Here is a 25,311-nt window from a genome sequence, read left to right on the forward strand (position 1 = left end):
TTCCCCCAAGAACTTCTAAGTTAAGTGCTTGGTTGCATAAAACCATATAAATTTAATGTTCAGTGCTCAAGTAGAAATTAACAGGTTTAGAGCTTATAAGTAGTTAGAGTCATGAGAAAGAAAAGATCTCTATACATTTAATTTTTTTTTTTTTTGGTGTATGTGTAGGATCTTTGTTCCCCAACCAAGAATCAAACCCATACCCCATATATTGAAAGCAGAGTCTTAACCATGGACAGCCAGGGAAGTCTCTGTTTAAATGAGATGTCCTTATGAGTCAATGAACTAGTATATACATATTCCATTTAGAATTTGGTATATACTTCAGTTTTTAAGCTTATCTTTGTATATGTGGGTAAATGCGCATAAAATAAGGCAGACTTTGTGATACAAGTGTCTGAATAGCTTTAATGGAGAATTTAGGAATATAAACAAAATTAAATTAAGTGTATTCAGATTTTCTCTGAATACGTTGGATTATGTATGCTTCAATGGACTAGGCTAAGAGAAAAAAGGTAGATCTCATATTCATGTACTAAAGAATAATAGAAAAATTGTTATTGAATCAAGTAATTTCCCTGCTGACATAAAACAAGCAGAGAAGACCTTTGAAAAGAACATGTAAAATTTACTGGAAAACAACAAGTTAATCAGAGGTGAAAATATTATGTAAATCAAATAACTATTATAAATCTTAAAGTACTACAAACTCTTTGCATTCTTGATCAATATATCTTTACTTTTAGTAAAGCATTCACGTAATTATAGTGTAATATAATTCTATCCTTACAGCAATTAGAAAATGTGTTTAAGTTTCTTATAGTTGGTTTTGTGTATTGTATATATGTGTTTGTATTCTTCAATAAGAAATCAAGAAACCGGCATCAATAGAAATGAAATATAGGCTTATCTGAGCTCTCTAAAATGAACATAAGTGTCAGCTCTCTGGCTATGGTTTCACAGAGAGATGAAATGCATGAGGGAGCAATTAAATCATATATTTGAAAGACAAAGGCTAGTTAATTGCTTTATTGGTTACATGTATAAGAAATGATAGGATAAAATGCTGCATCTCTTATTTAAATTGATCAGTTTACAGAATATGTAGAAGATAATATTTTTATATTTTAATGCTTTCATGTAGAGGATGAGAGTACTAAATTTTCTACAGTGGAAACAAAATCAGTCATTATTGAAAGGAAGTCTCATTCCACATAATTAATTTTAATCACAAGGGGAGACAGAGAGGATACAGAATGCTGTCATTAAATAAATGACAATACTGTAGTAGGTTCCAAACTCAAAGATGTCTTCAATATTCTGAACCATCATTCAATTACATGATACACTAGCAATATTAAAAAGTAACAATCATTCTTGCATTTATTTTGTCTCAGAACCAAGTTCTATTTGAGAAAAAGAAAGTTGATAACTAGAATTTGGGCTGAGAGTTCAGAATAATTGCTATTTATTACAATGCAGTTGACATAAAGTGGCAAATTATTAGACACTTTGTATCTACTTTACTTTTAGAAACTAAAAAGGTTACCACCTACAATGCTGTTCAAATTTTTGTATTTGATATCTACTCATTATAAAGCAAATACATGTTTTAAGGTTATTTCAGTTCTAAAGAGGTGAAAGACAAGCTGCTGATGAATTAGATAAAGTACAATTTCTTTTCATAAGCAATTTTTACTTAGAAATACTCTTTAATTTCTAGCTCATTTTGCAGGAAGGAAATAAGGCAAAGAAAACCAATAAAAATTGTAACTCACAGATTCACAATATGTTTATATTTTGGTTAGAAGAATGAAGCAGATTCTATGATGATACAAATGTTCTTACAATTATAATTCAATAATGGCAAGTTTATTTGAAGAAAATTATTTTTAGGTTATGTTGTTTCATGAATAATTCAAGAATACTCACTGCTTCATCAAACCTAATTTGAGAGTTACATCAGGAAAAGAATTATGTAAATGATATAAGGAAGGCACAGATTGTTCAGTGATAGAGAATCCACATACTAACGCAGGAGGTGCAGGAGATGCAGGTTCGATCCTTGGGTTGGGAATATCCCCTGGAGTAGGAAATGGCAACCCACTCCAGTATTCTTCCCTGGAGAATTCCATGGACAGAGGAGCCTAGAGGGCTACAGTTCACGGGGTCACCAAGAACTGGACACGACTGAGCAACTGAACACAAACAAATGATATAACCCCTGATTTATAATTATACACTGAGATATTTAGCAAAAAAAAAAATGACACAATTGTAGAATATTTAATTTAGAAGGCATCATAATACAAAATATCTGCTCTAATTCATGACCCAATAAAGGGGTGTTGTAGTTTATTCACCAAGAGTGTCCATCCAACTTTTAGACTCCATGGACTGAAGCCCACCAGACTCCCCTGTCCAGGGTATTTCCCAAGCAAGAATACTGGTGTGGGTTGCCATTTCCTTCTCCAAGGGATCTTCCCGACCCAGGGATGGAGCCTGCATCTCCTGCATTGCAGACAGGCTCTTTATTGCTGAGCCACCAAGGTAACCCCAATACAAGGCACAAAAGTGTTAGACACAACTTAGCAAATAAACAACAACAACAAAAAATAGGGATACTCTCTATCTTACAATTGGGAGAGAGCCCTCTATCTACTGTAGAAAATCTCTGGTAATCAAGAACAAATTTTGACACAACTCCAGTGTCCAGAATTTAGGCTCATGGTTTACATTGAACCAAAGTCTGCCTCTACCTAACTCCCAAATTTAGATTGAAAAATTTATTTTTCTAGAAAAACATTGAATTGACTATCTCCTTTGTATATCATTTAATTGTTGAGTGTACTCATCTTCATTTAATACACCTGCCTCATGACAATACTGTAGCAGGTTCCAAACTCAAAGATGTCTTCAATATTCTGAACCATCATTCAATTACATGATACACTAGCAATATTAAAAAGTAACATAATTATTCTTGCATTTATTTTGTCTCAGAAACAAATTTTTCAATGACCTGATTTCTGAACTACCTAGCTTTGTTTTCATGTTTATTCTAATTTATAAATGTTTTTAAAATGAGACATTCAAAAATGTTTATTTCATCTAAATTTTGCAATGTATTACTACCTGCTTTGTAGGCAGACTTTATACCTAGTATTGTAATCCAAAATTGTCTTGAATTTGGTTTTTCACATGATCCTTTGGTAGTTATTAATATATTTATTCAGTTCAGTTCAGTTCAGTTGCTCAGTCGTGTCTGACTCTTTGCGACCCCATGAATTGCAGCACGCCAGGCCTCCCTGTCCATCACCAACTCCCGGAGTTCACTCAGACTCACGTCCTTCGAGTTAGTGATGTCATCCAGCCATCTCATCCTCTGTCGTCCCCTTCTCCTCCTGCCCCCAATCCCTCCCAGCATCAGAGTCTTTTCCAATGAGTCAACTCTTCTCATGAGGTGGCCAAAGTACTGGAGTTTCAGCTTTAGCATCATTCCTTCCAAAGAAATCCCAGGGCTGATCTCCTTCAGAATGGACTGGTTGGATCTCCTTGCAGTCCAAGGGACTCTCAAGAGTCTTCTCCAACACCACAGTTCAAAAGCATTATTAAGCCATTCAATAATTCAGACCAGCAAATTTGCTACCATTAACTGCTACCATAACACCATTAAAGTGTTGCTATAATGTGATATACTACTTGAAGTTATTATTAAATTGTAACAACATTTTCTGTATGTAAGAATTTCTTTTATTGTCTGTATGTGAGGAGGATACATATTAAGAAATATAGATCTAAATCTGATGATGTCATCTAAGTATATGAATAAGATTCCTCTTCAACAACAACAAAAAACTTGGCATATATTCACAAAAGCTTCCTGGGGGTTTCATTAATTCAGGAAGAGTTGTGAAATTCAGTACAGAGTCCAAAACAGCAGAGGGCCATTTTGAGAAGTCAGGTTCACAAACTTGTGTCTGGCTTGCCCACCCATGGTCCTGGCTACAGAAATGGAAACACATCCATGTCCTTGGGGACTGCTGCAGCCTCATTTGGCTTTGGGTCTGAACCAGTACTACATAACAAAGATCCTGGAGGAGTCATGCCCACCATGTGTTGGGTGACAGAATTGGCCCTGGGTATGGATACTGAAGTGGTACATCAGCTGGTTCTAGACCCCTCAGCTGCACTCCAGGAGGCACTGAATTCAGAAGACTTACCCATGCGATATAATATATACTCACCTGGAGCCTGGAAATAAGCCTGACAACAGCATACCCCACTGCAAACTTAGCGACAGCCTTGTAACTGGCATCAACTCACCAAGACTGCAATTCTACAGGTAATCTCACCACTCTGGGGGAACTGAGAGGAGAAGGCTGTTACCTGCTAAATTTACTGGGTAAGGACTAGAAGAGATGTTTGCTACTTCAAAGGCACAGACACCATTAGGCTACACAGATCATGAAAAATCAGGTAAATATGATGCCATGAAGGGAAACTAATGAAGTTTCAGTAACTTACCCCTAAAGAAAAATAATCATCTTAAAGAAACTGAATGAAATGCAGAAAAATGGAGATAGACAACAAAACAGAAACAGGAAACAATGCATGAACAAAATGAGGAATTTCATTAAAAAAATAAAATAAACCATAAGAAGCCAAACAAAAATTCTGGAGCAAAGGAATTCAATGGCAAAATTGAAAAATTCAATAGATAACTTCAACAATAGACTTGATCATGTAAAAAAAAAAAAAAAAAGACCAACTTGCAGACAGATCATCTGAAGTTAGCCATTTGTGTGTGTTAGTCGCTCAGTTGTGTCTGACTCTATATGACCTCATATAGCCTAAGCTAGCCTACCAAGCTCCTCTGTTCATGGAATTCTCCAGGCACGGATACTGGAGTGGGCTGCCATTCTCTTAGCTATTTAGGAGTACAACAAATCAAAAAAAAAAAAAAAGTAAAGAAAGAAAGAAAGAAGTGAAGAAAGCCTAAATGAATCATGGAACACCATCAAGAGAATGGCTAAATGTAATTTGATACTTCTGTCACATTCTGCATTCCATCCTGAAATCCCTAAACTTCTAATTTTTTTTTTTAATTATGTATTTTAGGGTTGTATCTTTGTGCTATCTAGTTGTATGGGGTCTAGTCAAGGATATGGTTTTTCCAGTAGTCATGTATGGATGTGAAAGTTGGACTGTGAAGAAAGCTGAGCACTGAAGAATTGATGCTTTTGAACTGTGGTGTTGGAGAAGACTCTTGGGAGTCCCTTGGGAAGAGACCCAACTAGTCCATTCTAAAGGAGATCAGTCCTGGGTATTCTTTGGAAGGAATGATGCTGAAGCTGAAGCTCCAATACTTTGGCCACCTCATGCGAAGAGTTGACTCTTCTAAAATATTTTGATTATCAACCCCATATGCAAAATACATTTACCTCAACCAAACATCTCAAAATTCTCAAAATATTATGACATCAACTCTAAGTCCAAAATCTTATATTAATCTTAAATCTCATGTGTTAAATTGTCTTATATATAAGTGAGAATTTGAGTATTATGCATCCTGGGGCAAAAGTCCTTTTCATCTGTGGAGCTGGGAAGCTAATAAAATAGTTACCTGTGACTTGGTAATTCTTCATATTCCAAAAGGGAGAAAGTGGATATATTATTCCTCTGGGGGAGGCATAAAACAAAGATAAAAGCAAAAGAGTTGAGGGAAAGGACAAAGGAGTAAAGAGGGAGTTAAAAAGTGTAATAACAAAAACAGGACTGTCAACCAGATGAAACTGGGACAAGATTGAGTTTATTTAGTAAATAATTGTATGTTAGACATTACTTTGCCAACAAAGGTCCATCTAGTCAAGGCTACGGTTTTTCCAGTAGTCATGTATGGATGTGAGAGTTGGACTGTGAAGAAAGCTGAGCGCCGAAGAATTGACGCTTTTGAACTGTGTTGTTGGAGAAGACTCTTGAGAGTCCCTTGGACTGCAAGATCCAACCAGTCCATTCTGAAGGAGATCAGCCCTGGGATTTCTTTGGAGGGAATGATGCTGAAGCTGAAACTCCAGTACTTTGGCCACCTCATGTGAAGTGTTGACTCATTGGAAAAGACTCTGATGCTGGGAGGGATTGGGGGCAGGAGAAGGGGACGACAGAGGATGAGATGGCTGGATGACATCACCGACTCGAAGGACATGAGTCTGAGTGAACTCTGGGAGTTGGTGATAGACAGGGAGGCCTGGTGTGCTGCGATTCATGGGTTCGCAAAGAGTCTGACATGACTGAGCGAAGAACTGAACTGAACTGAACTGAATGCTTTGTATTTACCACTACACTGCCGTACAGAACAGTTCTGCTGTTCTAAAACCCCCTTGTGCTTCTACTTAATTCCCCTTCAACACCACTCCCACTAAAACCCTTTGCAAATATTAATATTTTTATCATTGCTATAGATTGATCTTTTACAGAATGCTATATAATTGGAATCATACAGTATGTAGCTTTGTAAGACTGGCTTCATTACCCTACTATATACATATTTAAGATTCATCAATTTCTTTTGTGACTTCCTAGCATTTTTTTTATCATTGCTAAATACTCCACTGAGTGGATATACCACAGTTCATATATACACTCACCTATTGAAGAGCTGATTCCAGCTTTGGTGACTATGAATAAAGCTAGTGAATGCCTTTTCATACATGTTTTATATGGTTAAAAGTTTTATAGCTAATTGTGTAGATATCTAGGAGTGTGATTGCAGATCATATGGTAAGATGATTAAATATTCTGAGTATGGCTGTAACAATTTGTACAAGCTTAGAATCTTAAAATGTCATCAACTTATTTATCTCACAGTATTGTAGGCTAGAAGTCTAAAGTCAAGATGTCAGCAGAACTGAATTCCTTCTGAAGTCTCTGAGAATCTTTTCAGTTCCATTCTCATTTTTGGTGGCTGCTGGTGCATCTTGACATGCTTTTGAATACATCACTCCAATCTCTGCCTATGCCTACACGTAACTTTTCCCTTTAGGTATATCTGTGTCTTCTCATTTTGTGTCTCTCATAAGGGCACTAAAAACCAGATGTAATTGTTATTTAGTTGCTAGGTTGCATCCAACTCTTTGCGACCCCATGGACTACAGCACTCCAGGCTCCCCTGTCATTCACTGTCTCCTGGAGTTTTCTCAAACTCGTGTCCCTCTAGCCAGTGATGCTATCCAACCATCTCATCCTCTGCTGCCTCCTCCTCCTCCTTTCACCTTCAGTCTTTCCCAGCATCAGGGTCTTTTCCAATGAGTGAACTCTTTGCATCAGATAACCAAAGTATTGGAGTTTCAACTTCAGGATCAGTAATTCCAATGAATATTCAGGGTTGATTTCCTTCAGGATTGACTGGTTTTATCTCTGTGCAGTGCAAGGGACTCTTAAGGGTCTTCCCCAACACTACAATTTGAAAGCACCAATTCTTTAGTGCTCAGCTTTTTTTATGGTCCAATTCTCACACCCTTACATGAATACTGGAAAAACTGTAGCTTTGACTATATGGACCTTTGTTGGTAAAATGAAATCTTTACTTTTAAATATGCTGTCTAGGTTTATCATAGCTTTCCTTTTAAGGAACAAGTGTGTTTCTTAATTTCATGGCTGCAGTCACCATGCACAGTGATTTTGGAGCCTAAGAAGATTAAATTTGTCACTGTTTCCTTTTTCCCCTTCTGTTTGCCAGGAAGTGATGGGACCAAATGCCATGATGTTAGTGTTTTGAATGTTGTTTTAATTCAGCTGTTTGACTCTCCTCTTTCACTCTCATCAAGAGACTGCTTAGTTAGTGTGTACATGAGTGTTAAGTCACTTCAGCTGTGTCTGACTCTTTACAACCCTATAAACCATAGCCTGCCAGGCTTCTCTGTTCATGGGTGTCCTCCAGACAAGAATACTGGAGTGTGTTACCATGCCCTCCTCCAGGGGATCTTCCGGACCCAGGAATTGAACCCACATCTCTTCTATCTCCTGCACTGGCAGGCAGGCTCTTTACCACTAGCCTTACCTGGGAAGCCCTCTTTAGTTAGGGTCCACACTAAATCCAGAATGATATCATCTTGAGATCCATAATTTAATACCTATGCAAATAACTAATTTCCAAACAAGGTCATATTATCAGGTACAAGGGGATAGTACTTAGAGATATTTCTTATATCAATGCACCATATGTTATAGAAGTTACTCTAAAATATTTAAATTATCTACTCCATATGCAAAATACATTCACTCCAACCAAACATCCCAAAATTCTTAAAATATTATGACATCAACTCAAAGTCTAAAATCTTATATTAATCCTAAATCTCATGTGTTAAATTGTCTTATATACAAGTGAGAATTTGAGTATAATGCATCCTGGGGGAAAAATGCTTTTCATCTGTGGAGCTGAGAAGCTAATAAAATGGTTTCCTGTGACTTGGTAATTCTTCATATTCCAAAAGGGAGAAAGTGGATATATTATTCCTCTGGGGGAGGCCTAAAACAAAGATGAAAGCAAAAGAGTTGAGGGAAAGGACAAAGGAGTAAGGAGGGAGTTAAAAAGTGTAATAACAAAAACAGAACAGTCAACCAGATGAAACTGGGGCATGACTGAGTTTATTTAGTAAATAATTGTATCTTACTATAAAATAAATCTAAAAACAATCTAGTCATAAGCCAGAGTCAATCAACTTAAATATACCTGTGTTCCCTACAATAATAAGATATCTAGAATTATGTGACTCAGATGCTAAAAGAATCTGCCTGCAGTGCAGGAGACCAAGGTTTGATCCCTGAGTCAGGAAGATCCTCTGGAGAAGGAAATGGCAATCCACTCCAGTATTCTTGCCTGGAGAATTCCACAGACAGAGGAGCCTGGCGGGCTACAGTCCACACAGTTGGGGTGCGCAGAGTCAGACACTACTGAGCAACTAACTTTCACATACAGATGAAAATTTAACTTCACCGTATGTAGGAGCACAGGCAGATTTGGAGGCACACAACTTTTTTTTAAATTTAAATTTAATTGGAGGCTAATTACAATATTGTATTGGTTTTGCCATACATCAACATGAATCCACCACAGGTGTACACATGTTCCCAATCCTGAACCCCCCTCTCACCTCCCTCCCCGTACCATCCCTCTGGGTTGTCCCAGTGCACCAGCCCCAAGCATCCTGTATCCTGCATCGAACCTGGACTGGCGATTCATTTCATTTATGATATTATACATATTTCAATGCCATTCTCCCAAATCATCCCATCCTCTCCCTCTCCCACAGAGCTTGTATATTACCTTCAACGTCTACTGACTTAAAGATTTCAGTTTTAATTAACAAATGTCATGGAATATTTTTATGCTAAATCCACCCACAAAGAAATGTTGAACAGGTGTCTGAATGCTCACACAGTGTTGTGTCTTTTCAGGTGAACATCTTTTTATTCATGATTAGAGAATTAAACAGTCTCATTAATGTGGATTAAGAGTAGGATTGAAGTAGAAGCTGGCTTGTTAATATGGAGGAAATTTTCAGAAAAAAATTAGGGCTGTCATTTGGTTTTTGTACGTTGGAAGAGTGGCGGGGGGACAGATGTCCATTTAATAACATTCTACCAATCAATTAAGAACAGTTGTCTTCCATAATTAGTAGACTACAAGCATGCACATGCAATATTCAAACAAATTATCCTAAAACTGTGAGCTAAATTGTGTGATCTTAAGAATATTATAAAAAAGAAGCATTTGTTTTCTGTATTCCTTTCTATCTTGGAATCCTTTTTTCTATTTATCATTGTTTTCCCCCTTAACAATCTGTATCAGAATCATTAGAAAATAAGCATCCTTTTCTTTAACAAAAGATGAAGGATCACTGACAATATAGTTAATCAGTATTTTGTTTTTTTGTATAACTTTACCAATAAAATGTACTTTGATTTTACATAATATAACATATATATGATATCTTGGCATTGCTAATATTTCTTATACATAGGTACCTGAAAATATACATTTAAGAATGTAAAATCAGGAACAGATACATGGAAATATGTAGTTTTTGCATGTTATTGTTTCAAACTTTCTCAAAGTACATAAAATTAAAGTTTGAAGTTGATGTGGTCTTCCAAGACTCCTTGCTCCCACTGCAAGAGGCCCAAGTTCAATTCCTGATCAGGGAACTTGATCCCACATGCTACAACTAAAACCCAGCATAGCCAAATAAGTATATTTGGGCTTCCCAGGCAGCTCAGCTGGTAAAGAATCCACCTGCAATGCAGGAAACAGTGGTTCAATTTCTGGTTTGGGAAGTTCCCCTGGAGAAAGGATAGGCTACCCACTCCAGTATTCTTGGGCTTCTCTGGTGTCTCAGACAGTAAAGAATTGCCTGCAATACGGACGACCTGGGTTCAGTCCCTGGGTTGGGATGATCCCCTGGAGGAGAGCATGGCAGCCTACTCCAGTATTCTTGCCTGGAGAATCTCCATGGACAGAGGAGCTTGGAGGGCTATAGTCCCTGGGCTTGCAAAGAGTTAGACACATCTGAGCAAACATTCCTCCCCATGATTTTCTCTTATGGGTAAACAAAATATCCTGGTTTTAAAAAATCGAAACAAATCAGTAACAATACAAAGAAACTGCTAATAATATTTCTGCATATGTTTTTTACAAATAAAACATTGACATAGCTAGATTAAAATTTCCTTGATTTATTTAGATTGAGTAAAAAGGAAAGCAAGTCATCATGCTATATTTAGATAGTCTGATGATTTATTTTCCCTAATAAGTTCCTTCTCCTCTTCCTGCTCCTCGTACATGGAGAAAAGAGTGGTTTTCCATAACGTTGTGATAGCAGAGGGGAGAGGCATCCACATACTGATGTTTTGTCCACTGGTTCCTTATAGGAGCCACTGTGGAGAGGCTACTTTGAGCTGTTCCCTGGATAGGAAAAGATAAGCCTAGTCCTTTCCTGGATGAGAGACTGCTGAAGCCCTTAACTGTTTCAACTTGTGATCTGGTCATTCTTTTGTCTTGTTTAAGGCCTAGTTGGCCTCCATATACACCTCTGAATCAATTTAGGTCCCCTTTACCTCAAGCCCCTAAACCTCTTTCACATTCTCTCCACAGGTCCTGGCCCAGGATTTCTACGCCACATCCTCTGCTGTGCCATCAACTCAGAAACTGCTAGACTTGGTGGCAGCAATTTAAGGACATTTAGATCTGACCAACAGGCTTTCAATTAGGCTGACCTCTGTGATCATCAAGGAAATGTAAGAAATCCTGTGTGCGATGCACTTCATGCAGGATTAGTGAAGTCTGGGACTACTAAGTAATCCCTGTCTCTGCTTATTCATTCTAGACCACCCTGCGTCAGTGCAAGGCCTCTTCACTTGAAAGGTTTCCTCCCAGAATCCCAAAAGGAAAGCAGCGTGGCATTTCTCTTCACCAAACATCAAATATAGCAAACTATCAACATAACAAACACTTCCTCAAATTCATCAGCATAGGGAGTGTTCAATATTAATCGGTGCTTTCCTCTCTTACTTCACACTCTTATTTTCTTGTTTGTTTTCCTTCTACCACTCACTGGTCAGCAAAATTCTTAATATATCATGAATTTCTGAATTTCTTCCTACGCTATGAAATTGTTTGTAATCTGGTTGTCCAAGTCTCACTCTTGGTTTGTTAAAAATGCTAAAGGATAAATTTACTTTTCTCTTTAAAAAAAATTACCTGGTTTTCCAGACTATTACATTGCTATAAAATTAAGAATCCAGATTTTCTTTCTTTCTTTATCTACTCCTGCAGTAAGAATTCTAATTTCTAACAATCTCTCCCCGGGAGCCCCTTGGAAGATCACATTCCGTTATCTAGATAGTAACTTTTGGCCAAATAGAATATTACGGACAAAAAAGCAGCAAAAAGACAAAAATACATTCAGATATTTCATATGTCTTATCTCTTTTAGACATATGTCCACACGGATAGAATGTACTTGCCAAGGGGATTACTAACATTAAGAAAGATGATATAGATCCCAGCCAGCTTTCCAGGAAATAAGAATGAAATGGAAGATTTCTATCACACATCCCAAACGGCTAGCTTGCCATTCAGTGAGTTTCAGGAAAAAAATTTAAAAAAAAGTAGTTTCTCCTTTATTTCTGTCATTTATTTTTAGATCTAATACATAAAACAGAAATAAAACAAAAGAAATTAAGGATCTAAACCCCACTCTGTCACCAATATTCTTCTAAAGCCATTCATCTTTCATATGATGAGAGTTACCATTACCTTTTCTGAGCATCCTCAACCATTGTATTTTCAATGTCCTTCCAAGTATTTATTCATACTGTATACATTACTCTGCGTACACTGAAAATTTCCAAATGTTTTACAAAATCATTAACAGCAAACAAAATAAATAATTCAACCTAGCTTTGTATAAGTATGTGACAAATAATTCAACCCAACTTTGTATGTGATACAAAACAACTATATTTCTACTTATTGTTTCATAGTGAGTTTATATGGCATAAATTGAATTATTTTTCTAATACTATTTAACTATTTGACTTTGAATCATGAAAAGTAATGGCAACCCACTCCAGTGTTCTTGCCTAGAGAATCCTGTGGACGGAGGAGCTTGGTGGGCTACAGTCCACGGGTCGCAGAGTCGGACACGACTGAGCGACTTCACTTTCACTTTTATGAAAAGTAAACTTTTGGGTCCCAGTTTATTTATATTATTATAACAATAATTATACCGCCTTTTCTTTTATGTGGTTAAAAATTCTATGAACGATGCATGCGAAGGACATTTTACTGTAACTGTGGAAGTCTGCTGAATGTAACTGAATTTGATTTTTTTTCACTGTTAGTAACTGTGACTCAGAAAGAATACAATATAGGACATCCGAATCAAATTTAATTTTGTTATCTTAGACTTATCATTCCTTACTATCTATATGTTTTGGGATATAGATTTAACATAGGTACTAGGATAATCTCTCATTTACTTTCACTGGCAAATATTATCATCACTTATACATGCAAATAATCCTTGGCCAAGTATGAACTGAGGAGAGAATTCTATGTCTAGAAACCTCTCTGCAATTTGACAATAAATCATTGTTTCTGGTAACAATACTGATTGGCTTTCTTGACCATATTTAATCTATTTTTTTTGTTTAGACATTATCACTTTAAAGGAATAAAAAAGTGAGCAATTTAAAAGAAGATACAAAGAAAAAAGTTTTAATCTTGTGACTATGGAAAAGCTGAAGGAGGAAATGCTATTAATCTCTAATAATTCCACATAAACTATTTTCAGTTCAGTTTAGTTCAGTCGCTCAGTCTTGTCCAACTCTTTGCGATCCCATGAATCACAGCACGCCAGGCCTCCCTGTCCCTCACCAACTCCCAGAGTTCACTCAAATTCATGTCTATTGAGTTGATGATACCATCCAGTCATCTCACCCTCTGCTGTACCTTCGCCTCCTGCCCCCAATCCCTCCCAGCATCAGAGTCTTTTCCAAAGAGTCAACTCTTTGCATGAGGTGGCCAAAGTACTGGAGTTTCAGCTTCAGCATCAGTCCTTCCAAAGAACACCCAGGACTGATCTCCTTTAGAAGGGATTGGCTGGACCTCCTTGCAGTCCATGGGACTCTCAAGAGTCTTCTCCAATACCACAGTTCAAAAGCATCAATTCTTCGGCGCTCAGCTTTCTTCACAGACCAACTCTCACATCCATACATGACCACTGGAAAAACCATAGCCTTGACTAGATGGACCTTTGTTGGCAAAGTAGTCTCTGCTTTTTAATATGTTATCTAGGTTGGTCATGAGAAGGCAATGGCACCCCACTCCAGTGCTCTTGCCTGGAAAATCCTATGGATGGAGGAGCATGGTGGGCTGCAGTCCATGGGGTTGCTGAGAGTTGGACACGACTCAGTGACTTCACTTTCACTTTTCACTTTCATGCATTGGAGAAGGAAATGGCAACCCACTCCAGTGTTCTTGCCTGGAGAATCCCAGGGATGGCGGAGCCTGGTGGGCTGCTGTCTATGGGTTCGCACAGAGTCGGACACGACTGAAATGACTTAGCAGCAGCAGCAGCAGATTGGTCATAACTTTCCTTCCAAGGAGTAAGCATCTTTTAATTTCATGGCTGCAGTCACCATCTGCAGTGATTTTGGAGGCCCCCAATATAAAGTCTGCACTGTTTCCACTGTTTTCCCATCTATTTCCCATGAAGTGATGGGACCAGATGCCATGATCTTCATTTTCTGAATGTTGAGCTTTAAGCCAACTTTTTCACTCTCCTCTTTCACTTTCATCAAGAGGCTTTTTAGTTCCTCTTCACTTTCTGCCATAAGGGTGGTGTCATCTGCATATCTGAGGTGATTGATATTTCTCCCGGAAATCTTGATTCTAGCTTGTGTTTCTTTCAGCATAGCGTTTCTCATGATGCACTCTGCATATAAGTTAAATAAGCAAGATGACAATATACAGCCTTGACATACTCCTTTTCCTATTTGGAACCAGTCTGTTTTTCCATGTCCAGTTCTAACTGTTGCTTCTGGACCTGTATATGTTTCACAAGAGGCAGGTCAGGTGGTCTCGTATTGCCATCTCTTCCAGAATTTTCCACAGTTTATTGTGATCTGGGGAGTGCCATTACTCAATAATTTGTGAGGAATAAGATACTAATTTTTTTAAACTATAGGGGTACACAGAGGCTACTGGTTTTAACTCCAACATGTAAAGACCTAGATGTTATCACGTTCATCCTAACAATTAGAAAACTTTGGAAACACTAAAAAATCAATGACTTAGATCCATTCAAGAACTGAGATTGTAAATCACTACCCAAATTCTAGAGATATAGGTGAATGCAGAGAATCAGAGCTGAAATATGTTTAGCAAAATTAATACAAAAGTGTAATATACTACAAACAAGTAAGATCTATCCCATTAATGCAATTTATTCAACATTTAAAGTGTAATATATGTGGCCCAGTATATTAACAAGCTAAAGAATGAAACTCATAAGAACATATTATTAAGAGGTAGGAAAGATATTTGACTAAATACAATCCCTATTCTGATAAACACTCTCTGCAAAATAGGAATTGCAGTTAGTTTCCTTAATTTGATAAAGGACACCTATCAAAATTTATTTTTACAGTTTGACAAAATGGAAAATTTTTGCTAAATTCAGAAAAAAATGCAGGGATGTTATCTCTCATCACTACTAATCAACATCACCCTGGAAGTACTAGGAACTATACAAATTAGAAAAAGAGAAGTAATTGTTCTGGTCTATTTTGTTTTGCAAATGACATGAGTACCTATGTATAAAACCCCCAATGAATCTACCCTCAAAAATACTTTCTGGTATTCTAATAAGTCAGTATAGCAAGTCACAGCATACAAAACCAATATATAAAAATAATTACTAAACAATTGGATTTCTAAAAATACTATATAAAATTTCCCATTAAATTCCTAGTTGTAAATATTTTAAAAGTACATATAAAATATATATTCAGATATCGACAACATGCATATTAAAATAATGAGTTCTAAACAAATTGAGAACTATCCCTTAGTCATGCATTGGAGGACTCCCTATTATAAGAAGTCAGTCTTCTAGAATTTTATTATAGATCTAATCCTATACCAACTGAAATCCTAGTGATCTACTGTATAGACCTCTATAAAGTGTTCTAAAATATGGGGATTCTCCAGGTAAGAATACTGGAGTTGATTGCCATGCCCTTCTCCAGGGGATTTCCCCAACCCAGGTCTCTTGCATTGCAGGCAGATTCTTTACCAACTGAGCCACCAGGGAAGTCTGTCTAAAATATACAAAAGGACAAAAGACCTAGAATAACTTAATATAATATTGAAAAATAACAAAGTTGAAGGACTCACAATATCAGATTTTAGATTTACTGTAAAGTTACAGTACACAGGTTGCATTAGCAAAATAATAGACACCTAGATCAATGGAGGGCTTCTCAGGTGGCATTAGTAATAAAGAACCCACCTGCCAATGCAGGAGACCTGAGATGCAGGTTAGATCCCTGGGTCGGGAAGATCCCCTGGAGAAGGACATGGCAACCCACTCCAGTATTCTTGCCTGAAGAATCCCATGGACAGGGGAGCTTGTGAGCTACAGTCCACATGGCTGTGAAGAGTCAGACACAGCTGAAGCGACAGCAGGCACACATGCCCAGATCGGTAGAACAGAATAGAAAGCAAAGAAGTAAGACTGTAATGAAACAGAAATTACTCTCTGTATTTGTTGAAATTAGTTCATACTTATATAAATGATTGATGGAATATTTTGTGCAAAGTAATTCTAAATTCATGTAGTTATTTCACCTTCATGGTGGTGATTATTAACTCCCCAGTGTTTAAGTAAGGTTGTGGAGAGTGACTTCCTTCCATAGAGTAGAGTGTGGAAAGAGGGGAAAAAAGTAACTTTACTGTGTTGAAACTTACAGTATTACTCAGTCGAGTGACCAAGGCTAACATCAACAATGACTGCATGTTGATAATAGGTACTCTTGATATATAGTGATGAAGTTGAGGCTTTTTTTTACCTCTGTGATATCCATCTCAAAAACTCCAGTATAACCATGAAAAAACAGGGAAAATGTGAGAGAGACACCCTACAAAATATCTGGTCAGTATTTCTCAGGATTTCTAGGATCACCAAAAAACAAAGAAAATATGAGAAACTCTTACAGCCAATAGGAGTCCATGGATCGAAAACAACAAAATGTAACATAGTATCCTGGATGCGATCCTAGAACAGACAAAAAGAACATTAGGCAAAAAAACTAAGGAAATCTACTTAAAATACTGGACTTCAGTTAACAATAATATATTAATATTGGTTCACCTAGTGTGTCAAATATATGTACTATAATAAAATAAAATACTAATGGGGAAACTGAGTATGGGTATATGGGAACTTTCTGTCTTCATAAAAGTTTCATAAAACTGAATTATTCTAAAATAAAATACTTATTTATCAATTAAATAACAAAACAAAACCAAAAAATACAAACAAATACTCCACACTTTAGCTTCTCCTTTCATGCAGAGATACTGGACACACATGGCTCTCTCTCCTGAAACATTATTGAGACTAAAATGTAAAAACAGATTAGAATTGACCTATAACAGCAAATTTCTTCAAATCATAAGTTAGATGGAGCATATTTAGTGGCTGAAACACATAAAAAGTTACTGTTTAATGTTAACTCTGAGGATGTGCAAGAGAAATTGCAGTGTAATCCTCACACTGATACCCTAACGTGGTCTTGGTTCTGATTCATCAAGTACAAAATTCTGCAAGCGTGCACCTCCAATCCCTTTCTGCCATTTATTCATTATGCAGAATTGAGGCAATGAGAATTGAGTAAGACTAGCAACTCATTTTTCTTTAATGCAATTGATGAAAGAATCTGGAGAAAACTAGGGATCTAGTGTAGATTTTGTTTCCTAGAGAAAAATCTTCTTCATTCTGGCACATAGAAAGTTCATTTCCTGACAGAACTCTCTCACCTAAAGCACCATAAATTGAGGTCTAGGAATCAATATACCACATTCTATCATACGCTGAGCTCTTGATCAAATCCTGACCTATAGTAGTGATTAATGACTATTATAAATCCCTGCCTTAATCTTCTGACTTTCAAGGGGAAAATGACAGCAGTGCAATCCGTGGCCTTCTTGTGGTTGAATGTGGCCCCTGTCACTAAATCTAGACAATCAGTGCCACTTCCAGACTGGAGCATTTAACTGTTGTCAGAAGAGTCATTAGAGTTCATTTTCTGCCATAATGATCAATAAAAATCCAAATAGTAAGTGCTGTGGCAGCTCAAGTTCCAAAGTGAGGACAATTTAAAACACAGTATAGACACAAACCCCTTATGGAAATTCAACATGGGCAAGGAATAAACCTTTGTGTCAAGCCACTAAATGCTTGTCACTACAGCATAATTTAACTTACTTTTCCTGATGCACCACCCATGGAAAAATATGTCAAGAAACGATCCTACTAATCAGACTGCCAGGAAACCCAGCCAATTATCTATTTCTTCTCTCTTAAATGTAAATATCAGTGATAATAATTAATCATACACATGAAAAAATATCATAAGGAAGATAATTTCAGAAATAAAGAACATAGGTGAATTAATAAGCATTGTAATAAAAGAAGAAAAAATGATAACCCTGTATGCGAGACAGCAAAAGAGACACAGATGTATAGAACAGACTTTTGGACTCTTTGGGAGAGGTAGAGGGTGGGATGATTTGGGAGAATGGCATTGAATCATGTATCTATCATGTAAGAAACAAATCGCCAGTCTAGGTTCGATACAGGATACAGGATGCTTGGGGCTGTGCACTGGGATGACCCAGAGAGATGATATGGGGAGAGAGGTGGGAAGGGGGTTCAGGATTGGGAACTCATGTACACCCGTGGTGGATTCATGTCAATGTATGGCAAAACCAATACAGTATTGTAAAGTAAAATAAAAAATAGATAAATAAATAAATTTTAAAAAAATTAAAAAAAATATATATATATGCTATATGGAGTATAAAGGATATAAAGCCTTTTGAGATTAAAGCCACAATCAAAAAATATTAGAAAATAACCACTAACAAAATATATTTGAAACCTTGAAAATATGTTCAGATAATTGTACAGCTTTTATAGCAAACACAGCAAAGAAATTAACAATATGGAAAGGTGAAGAGACAAAGAGGCTCAGTCTACATTTGATCATTATAATAATATGGAGAAATCTCAAGAGTCTACTTTTTACATTAAAATTGCATTTCACATCTAAGTGTTTCATTCTCTTCAACTTTAATAATTCACAGGTTGCCCAACCCTGTTTTTTGTCAATGGAAGTTTTTTTTTCCAGTTTTCTTTTCTTGCTTGTCTTTCCCTTCCTCCCTTCTTCCTTTCTTCCTGTGCTTCCCTCCCCTCCTCTCCTACTTTTCCTTGCCCATTATGATAATATGGAAAAATCTCAAAAAGTGTCTACTTTTATATTAAAATTGCATTTCATATCTGTTTCACTCTTTTCAACTTTAATAATTTATGTGTTGCCCAGCATTATTTTTTGTCAGGGGAGTTTTTCCTATTCTTTTCCTTCCTTCCTTTCATCTTTTCTTCCCTCCTTTCCTTCTTTCCTCCTTCCTCTCTCTTCCCCTTTTCCTTTCTGCTCTCTCTCTCTTTCTTTCTTCTTTCATAGTACCTAATCCACTGAGTTTTGAAAACATGTTCTTTATGTTACAAAGCATGGGCAAACATGACCTCCATGAATTCAGACACAAAAACCCCTAAATATTTTTTTCTTTCTTTAACTAGTTTGGAAATAATGCCAAATTAAAAAAAAAAATAGTAACAGGTAAATGTAAAGGAAGAAAATGCAAGACAAATATCTTATTCCCTTTAAATTATCAAATTACAATGAAATAAAACTTGACTAGTCATATTATCAAATATAGTTGATGTGGAAAATTCAAAACAAAGGCTATTTTATAGGCAGGAATATATGTACCTAAGCAGTAAGCCCCAAACAATAACATCTTTATTACCTTTATCTAAATTTAATCCTTGATGTTTAAATTTGTAGTTAAAATTTTTAAATGTATTTTCCACATGTGAGTTATCTCAGAATGGTATGCTTTATATAAATTCCACTTCTAGAGATCAGGAAAATGGTGACATAGTTGTAACAGTAGCTATAATATAGATGCTGTAACGTATGTATTATAATATTGAAAGACATTTACCTGCCATTTGTAGCCATGCTATCTTTCCATTCTCCTGTCTCTTTAATACTAGTCTTGGCAGGTACTAGATGGCTCATTGAGATTTCCTGTGGTTTATGACCCAAGTTGACAACTGTGACTTCTTCTTTGTGGCATTCTGATGGTTATGTCATATAAGAATCACCTTATATCATTTGAGAAGCTGCTGACACAGAGCTCTGGTTTGATGGATGACCTGAGCTTCTGCTATTCCCGTCAGAGGTAAGCAGCAAGTTTTACAGGAAATTATTGGAAGGAGATACAGTGAGGGGGAGAAAGAGAAAGTAATGCACATTGAAAACTGACAAAATGATATGCTTACAGTTCCGAGCTGGTATAGCTGGGAACGGCAGGGAGGGGAAAAATGTCTCATCAATATTTAAATAGTTGATCATATAACCAACTTGACAGGCCATTTGTAAGGGCAAATTATAGAGCAGAACTGTAAGCTATGGAGGCCATTGTGCCCTCACTTGCACTTTTCATATTTCAGGTTTACATAAAACATAAAAGAAATACAATCATGCAATTGTTTTATATTTTTACACCAGTGATTCTCAAACTGTGTTCCCCAGAAGCAGCATTAGTGTGAGAACTTGTTAGCAAGTGCAACGACTAAGACCCCACTCCAGTCATACTGAATCAGAAACTCTAGGGTGGGTTTAGCAATATATGTTTTAGCAATCCCCCAGGTGATTCCAACGCAGGTTCAAATTTAAGACCACTGCCTTCTCAAATCAGTATTTGCTGTCTTAATTCCCAAACATGTAATATCCTATGCACACATCGTTGATTTTCTAGAAAGATTTATACAAATAATTTATAACAAGAGAAAATAACACTGGCAAGACTAAGTTAATTAAACTCTATTGCATATAAATACAAAAAATATACACGTGATATGCAATGCTGCTAATAACTTTTAGCAATATAGTAATTACTTTAAAAACATGGTTATAAAGCCACAGATTGGAAAATACCCACCATGTTTAGAGTAGAGTAACTCTCCATTATCAACATGATAATCCCATTCCTCCCTGTAAAATGGCTTACATGTTTATCCAGCTTGCAGTTTAGCATTCCTGGTAATAGAAAGTTCACTACATTGGAAGGCAGCTCAGCTGTTAGTCAATGTACCTGTGTGTGAGGGGTGGGGTGGGGGGATGTAGCTACGTTAAAAAACATAAACAGAGCCTTAAAAACCATCTGAGAACCATGGAAGGAATGGAAAGAAAAAAAAAAATCTAGAGATGCAGAACCAGTCTTAGGTGAGCAAAAAGTCACCAGGAAGATTTTCCCCTTAGTATATCTGCTGATTCTGGGTGGAGAATTCTGGGCCTTTGATAGAGAAAAGAAAGATCAACTGAGATTTCAGTGGTTCTTTTGAAAAACCTGGAAAATGCAAATGCCTGAAATGCATTGTCAGGTTTTTTTTTTTTTTTTCCCTTCACAGAATAATGCTAAATTTTGAGTAATAAACAGAATGGGGAACAAGGCTAAAAGCTTCTACAAAGCCACAGAAATGTTTCCGCAGTTTTTCAGTGTCCCGTGAACAACTCTAAGAAGTCGTGGAGAGGAGCAAAACAGGAAGGGAGCTTTCCTCAAAAATACTGGCTCTCCCGTATTACAGAGTTTTCTTCAGGAAAACAGAAAACAAGGTAGGCACATCAAGCGGAAAGAGTTCGTACCATAAATGATAGGCCTTAAAAAAAACTGTTGAAAGAGCTGGAGGAGTAAAAGAGACACACCTGCCAATATTCAGGCATTCAGAAGGCACGGAATTGCTAAAGTTCTGTAAGGAAGCGAGGCGCGGTGAGTCCTGGGTGGTGGATTTGGCCCGCCGCCCCCGCCGCCCTCGCCGCCCCTGCCGCCCCCGCCAGCAGTGCCCGGGGTCCTCCAGGCGCGCGCACGAGGGGCGCCCAGGTGGCGTGGGAACGCATCCAGGGATCAATCTGTTCTTGTGTTGGAAAGGCCTGAGGACTTCCATTATGCAGCTTTTGAAGAATTACCCCCCCCACCCCGCCCTTTCGGTGATACCAGAAGGGCCATAACATGGTCCAAACTGCTAAAGGGAAGCGGTGGTTTCCAGATGAGGACAGTGAAGCCCCACATCCGGAAGGGCGTCCCGCTGGAGCACTGGGCCTGCGCCTGGGTGGCGGTGAGCGAAGCCTTGGCCCAGATGGAGCGGAATCCTGGCCACTACCACTGTGTTCTCGGAGGAGAGAGGAATGACAGCCTGGAGGAGACCCTCAGAACACGCATGAACGGTGCCTTCCCAGACAGCGTGAAGTTCCAGCAGGACGCGGGCCTCTGCTTGCAGAGGACCCTGTATCATGTGCTGCTAACCGGCCCGCACCACAGCTGCGGGGTGGGTTGTTGCCAGGGAGTGAACTTCATAGCGGGATATCTGATTCTGTGGCTGTTGGACGTCCCAGTTGACGGAATACTTCCAGAGTACTGCGGCCCCTCGATGCTGAGCTCAGGACAGGCCAGGAAGTCCTCCCGGAGCTGGCGAAGACGAAGCTGCTGGCGGTGGTGGCCAGGAAGGGACAGGCACAGTGTGCTATGTACTCCGGTCGTGTTGCGCAGGTTTGTCTGCCTGTTTGTAAACCTCCAGCCCACGTTGCTTCGCATCTGGGATAGTCTGTTCAAGGAGGGCTCCAAGGTCACCTTCCAGGAGGCCCTAACCCTCAACAAGCAACATCAGGTGTTGATCTTGAAAGTTAACAGCGTCTCCGACATTTCAAGATCACCAGAGGGAGCTTCGTGATGCAGTGCCACACCGTCATGCAGACAGTATTCCCAGAGCCTGGGAGCCTGTCCAGGGCCAGCATGACTGGACACTGCCGGCCTGGCTGCAGACATGGGGCTGACTCAGCTGTCTGGGCAAAGGAGCTTCCACCCGCTTTCTGCTGCCAGGAACAACACGGCTACACTCCAGCCAGGAATGGAGCAATTTAATTATCATTCTGTAAAGTTATGACCAAACTAGATAGCATATTAAAAAGCAGAGACATTACTTTGCCAACAAAGGTCCGTCTAGTCAAGGCTATGGTTTTTCCAGTGGTCATGTATGGATGTGAGAGTTGGACTGTGAAGAAAGCTGAGCACCGAAGAATTGATGCTTTTGAACTGTGGTGTTGGAGAAGACTCTTGAGAGTCCCTTGGACTGCAAGGAGATCCAACTAGTCCATTCTAAAGGAGATCAGCCCTGGGTATTCTTTGGAAGGACTGATGCTGAAGCTGAAACTCCAGTACTTTGGCCACCTCATGCAAAGAGTTGACTCATTGGAAAAGACCCTGATGCTGGGAGGGATTAGGGGCAGGAGCAGAAGGGGACGACAGAGGATGAGATGGTTGGATGGTATCACCAACTCAATGGACATGAGTTTGAGTTGGTGATGGACAGGGAGGCCTGGCGTGCTGCAATTCATGGGGTCACAAAGAGTCAGACACGACTGAGCGACTGAACTGAACTGAAAGTACCTCTTCTCTTCATTGTGAGCTGCAAGTCACCTTTCTAGATTTTTTTTTAATTTTTAAAATCTGAGACATTAATAATGTATGAAATGTGAGATGTAAGGACAAAAAGTCTGTAATTCACAGGAAGTTGAAACCCTCTGTAGTCGAAAGCCCATTTGCCTGGCTATCACTGCGGGAGCTATACTGATCTCTTCTTTACCCACCACATTCTACGTGTGCTTCTTGCTGGTAAGTCCTAAAATGTAAATATACCTTTTACACAAAATGGTAGAGATAGAGGACAGGGAAAAAAGGGTTAATGAACACAAATATGTATATAACAAAGAATATTTGCTACAGTCCTCATTTATGTAATTGTTCATAAGGTATTTATACCTCCTGCTATTTATAACTTTTTGTATCCATTCCATATCTGCTTTCTCCTCAACCAGATTTCTGGATGTATTTCTAACTTGGTATATATGTAATATGTTAATCCTTTTAGTAATATTTAAATATGATTTCTTTAATTCAGGACAGTTATGGTCTACAACCCTTTTTTCTATGGTGAATTTCAAAATAAACATTTATAAAATATATAAATATAAATATGAATGTATGTTTTACCCTATCTCAATAAAAGATAGAATAAAAGATTATCCTACAGTAAGTAGTATCTTACAGTAAGTAGTATTCACAAAATTTCAATTTTAGTGTAAATGAAACTTCACACTTAAATATTATCTTCACAATTGAATATATTGGTCTAGTGAATAAAATAATAGTAGGGAACTAAGAAAAGTTAAAATTCAAGTCAAGTATGATAGCATCAGTGCTATATTTCCATTTAACTGTTAATTGACATTGTTACACACTTAAAAATGCTTAGTATTAAAAATGCACTCTGACTATGGGACAGTTTTTACAATTATACATTTTATTGCAGTGGATGCAAAGTTATGTTCTTAATGCCTATGAAGAGAATATCTCTAAAATAAAGTGTGCCTTTATTGAAACTCTTTTCTTTCTATTTTTTTCTTTCAAAATATTGTTGCTTGAAGGAAAAAAAAAAGGCCTTCTGTCTGTGGATCAAAGCTCTGTTCTCAGTGGAATCTCATTGACTCTGCTTGCTAAAGAAGAGGTAAGGAGGCTATGGTGGGTGGTAGGTAGAAATAAAGAGGAGACAGTAATGCCCAACAGTTTAGCAGTTTCGACTACGTTGCATGTAATATGATGGATCTCTGATGAATCTCCACAGTCTTCTAAATTTCTTCCTAATCATAGTATGCATTTCAGTATTGTATTTCTTTGGAAAGACAGTGTTGAAACTAAATTTTCTGTCAAGTTTGCATCAGGTTTTAACAAAGGCTGTGGACTGTTTATCTGAGTCACAACTCTCTTTAGGTAAGTTAAAAATTAAAACTTTTCAAAATAATAAGTAAAAATAGACATAAAAAATAGCTTTTTGATGTCTAAGAGGTAGAAAGAGAAGATACAGCGTTAGCACAGGTATAAGATGATCAATCTAATAAGACATCAATGTTTTCATCAGATTCAAAGCATGTTACATTGTCTTTGATGTTATAAAATCACCTGAGTGTTGTGGAAATTTACTTGCTCTGGAAATCAAAAATTTGGGGTTCAAATCCTGAACATATACTAGCTCTGTGACCTTGAACAAGTTGAACATACTTCTGAATTTCTTCACAAAATTGTTATAATTGTACGAGTCATGTATTCCTCTCATGCTTGTTTGTCATGCTTGTTTGACAAACAAAACCATATCAGACATTATTTGGCAAAACTACAAAGCACCTTTTGATGTGGGATCTTAGAGAAAGTGATTTTGTGCAGCATATGTGAGATAAACAGGAAATTGTACACAAACAGTGTACATCAGAATCAGTCTTGGACTTTAACTCCATTAGCTTGTGCTTTTCTATACAATGAAAAGTGACTGTCACTGAAAACTA

The 25,311-nt window shown here is 37.6% G+C and overlaps 1 pseudogene; it reads left to right on the forward strand.

Moving 5' to 3' along the window:
* The first annotated feature begins 16,216 nt into the window (after positions 1 to 16,216).
* Positions 16,217 to 22,837, forward strand: LOC138095009 (growth hormone-regulated TBC protein 1 pseudogene; annotated as a pseudogene).
* The last annotated feature ends 2,474 nt before the right edge of the window (positions 22,838 to 25,311 follow it).

This window comes from Capricornis sumatraensis, chromosome 19, assembly GCF_032405125.1.
Source record: "Capricornis sumatraensis isolate serow.1 chromosome 19, serow.2, whole genome shotgun sequence".
Classification (NCBI taxonomy): domain Eukaryota; kingdom Metazoa; phylum Chordata; class Mammalia; order Artiodactyla; family Bovidae; genus Capricornis; species Capricornis sumatraensis.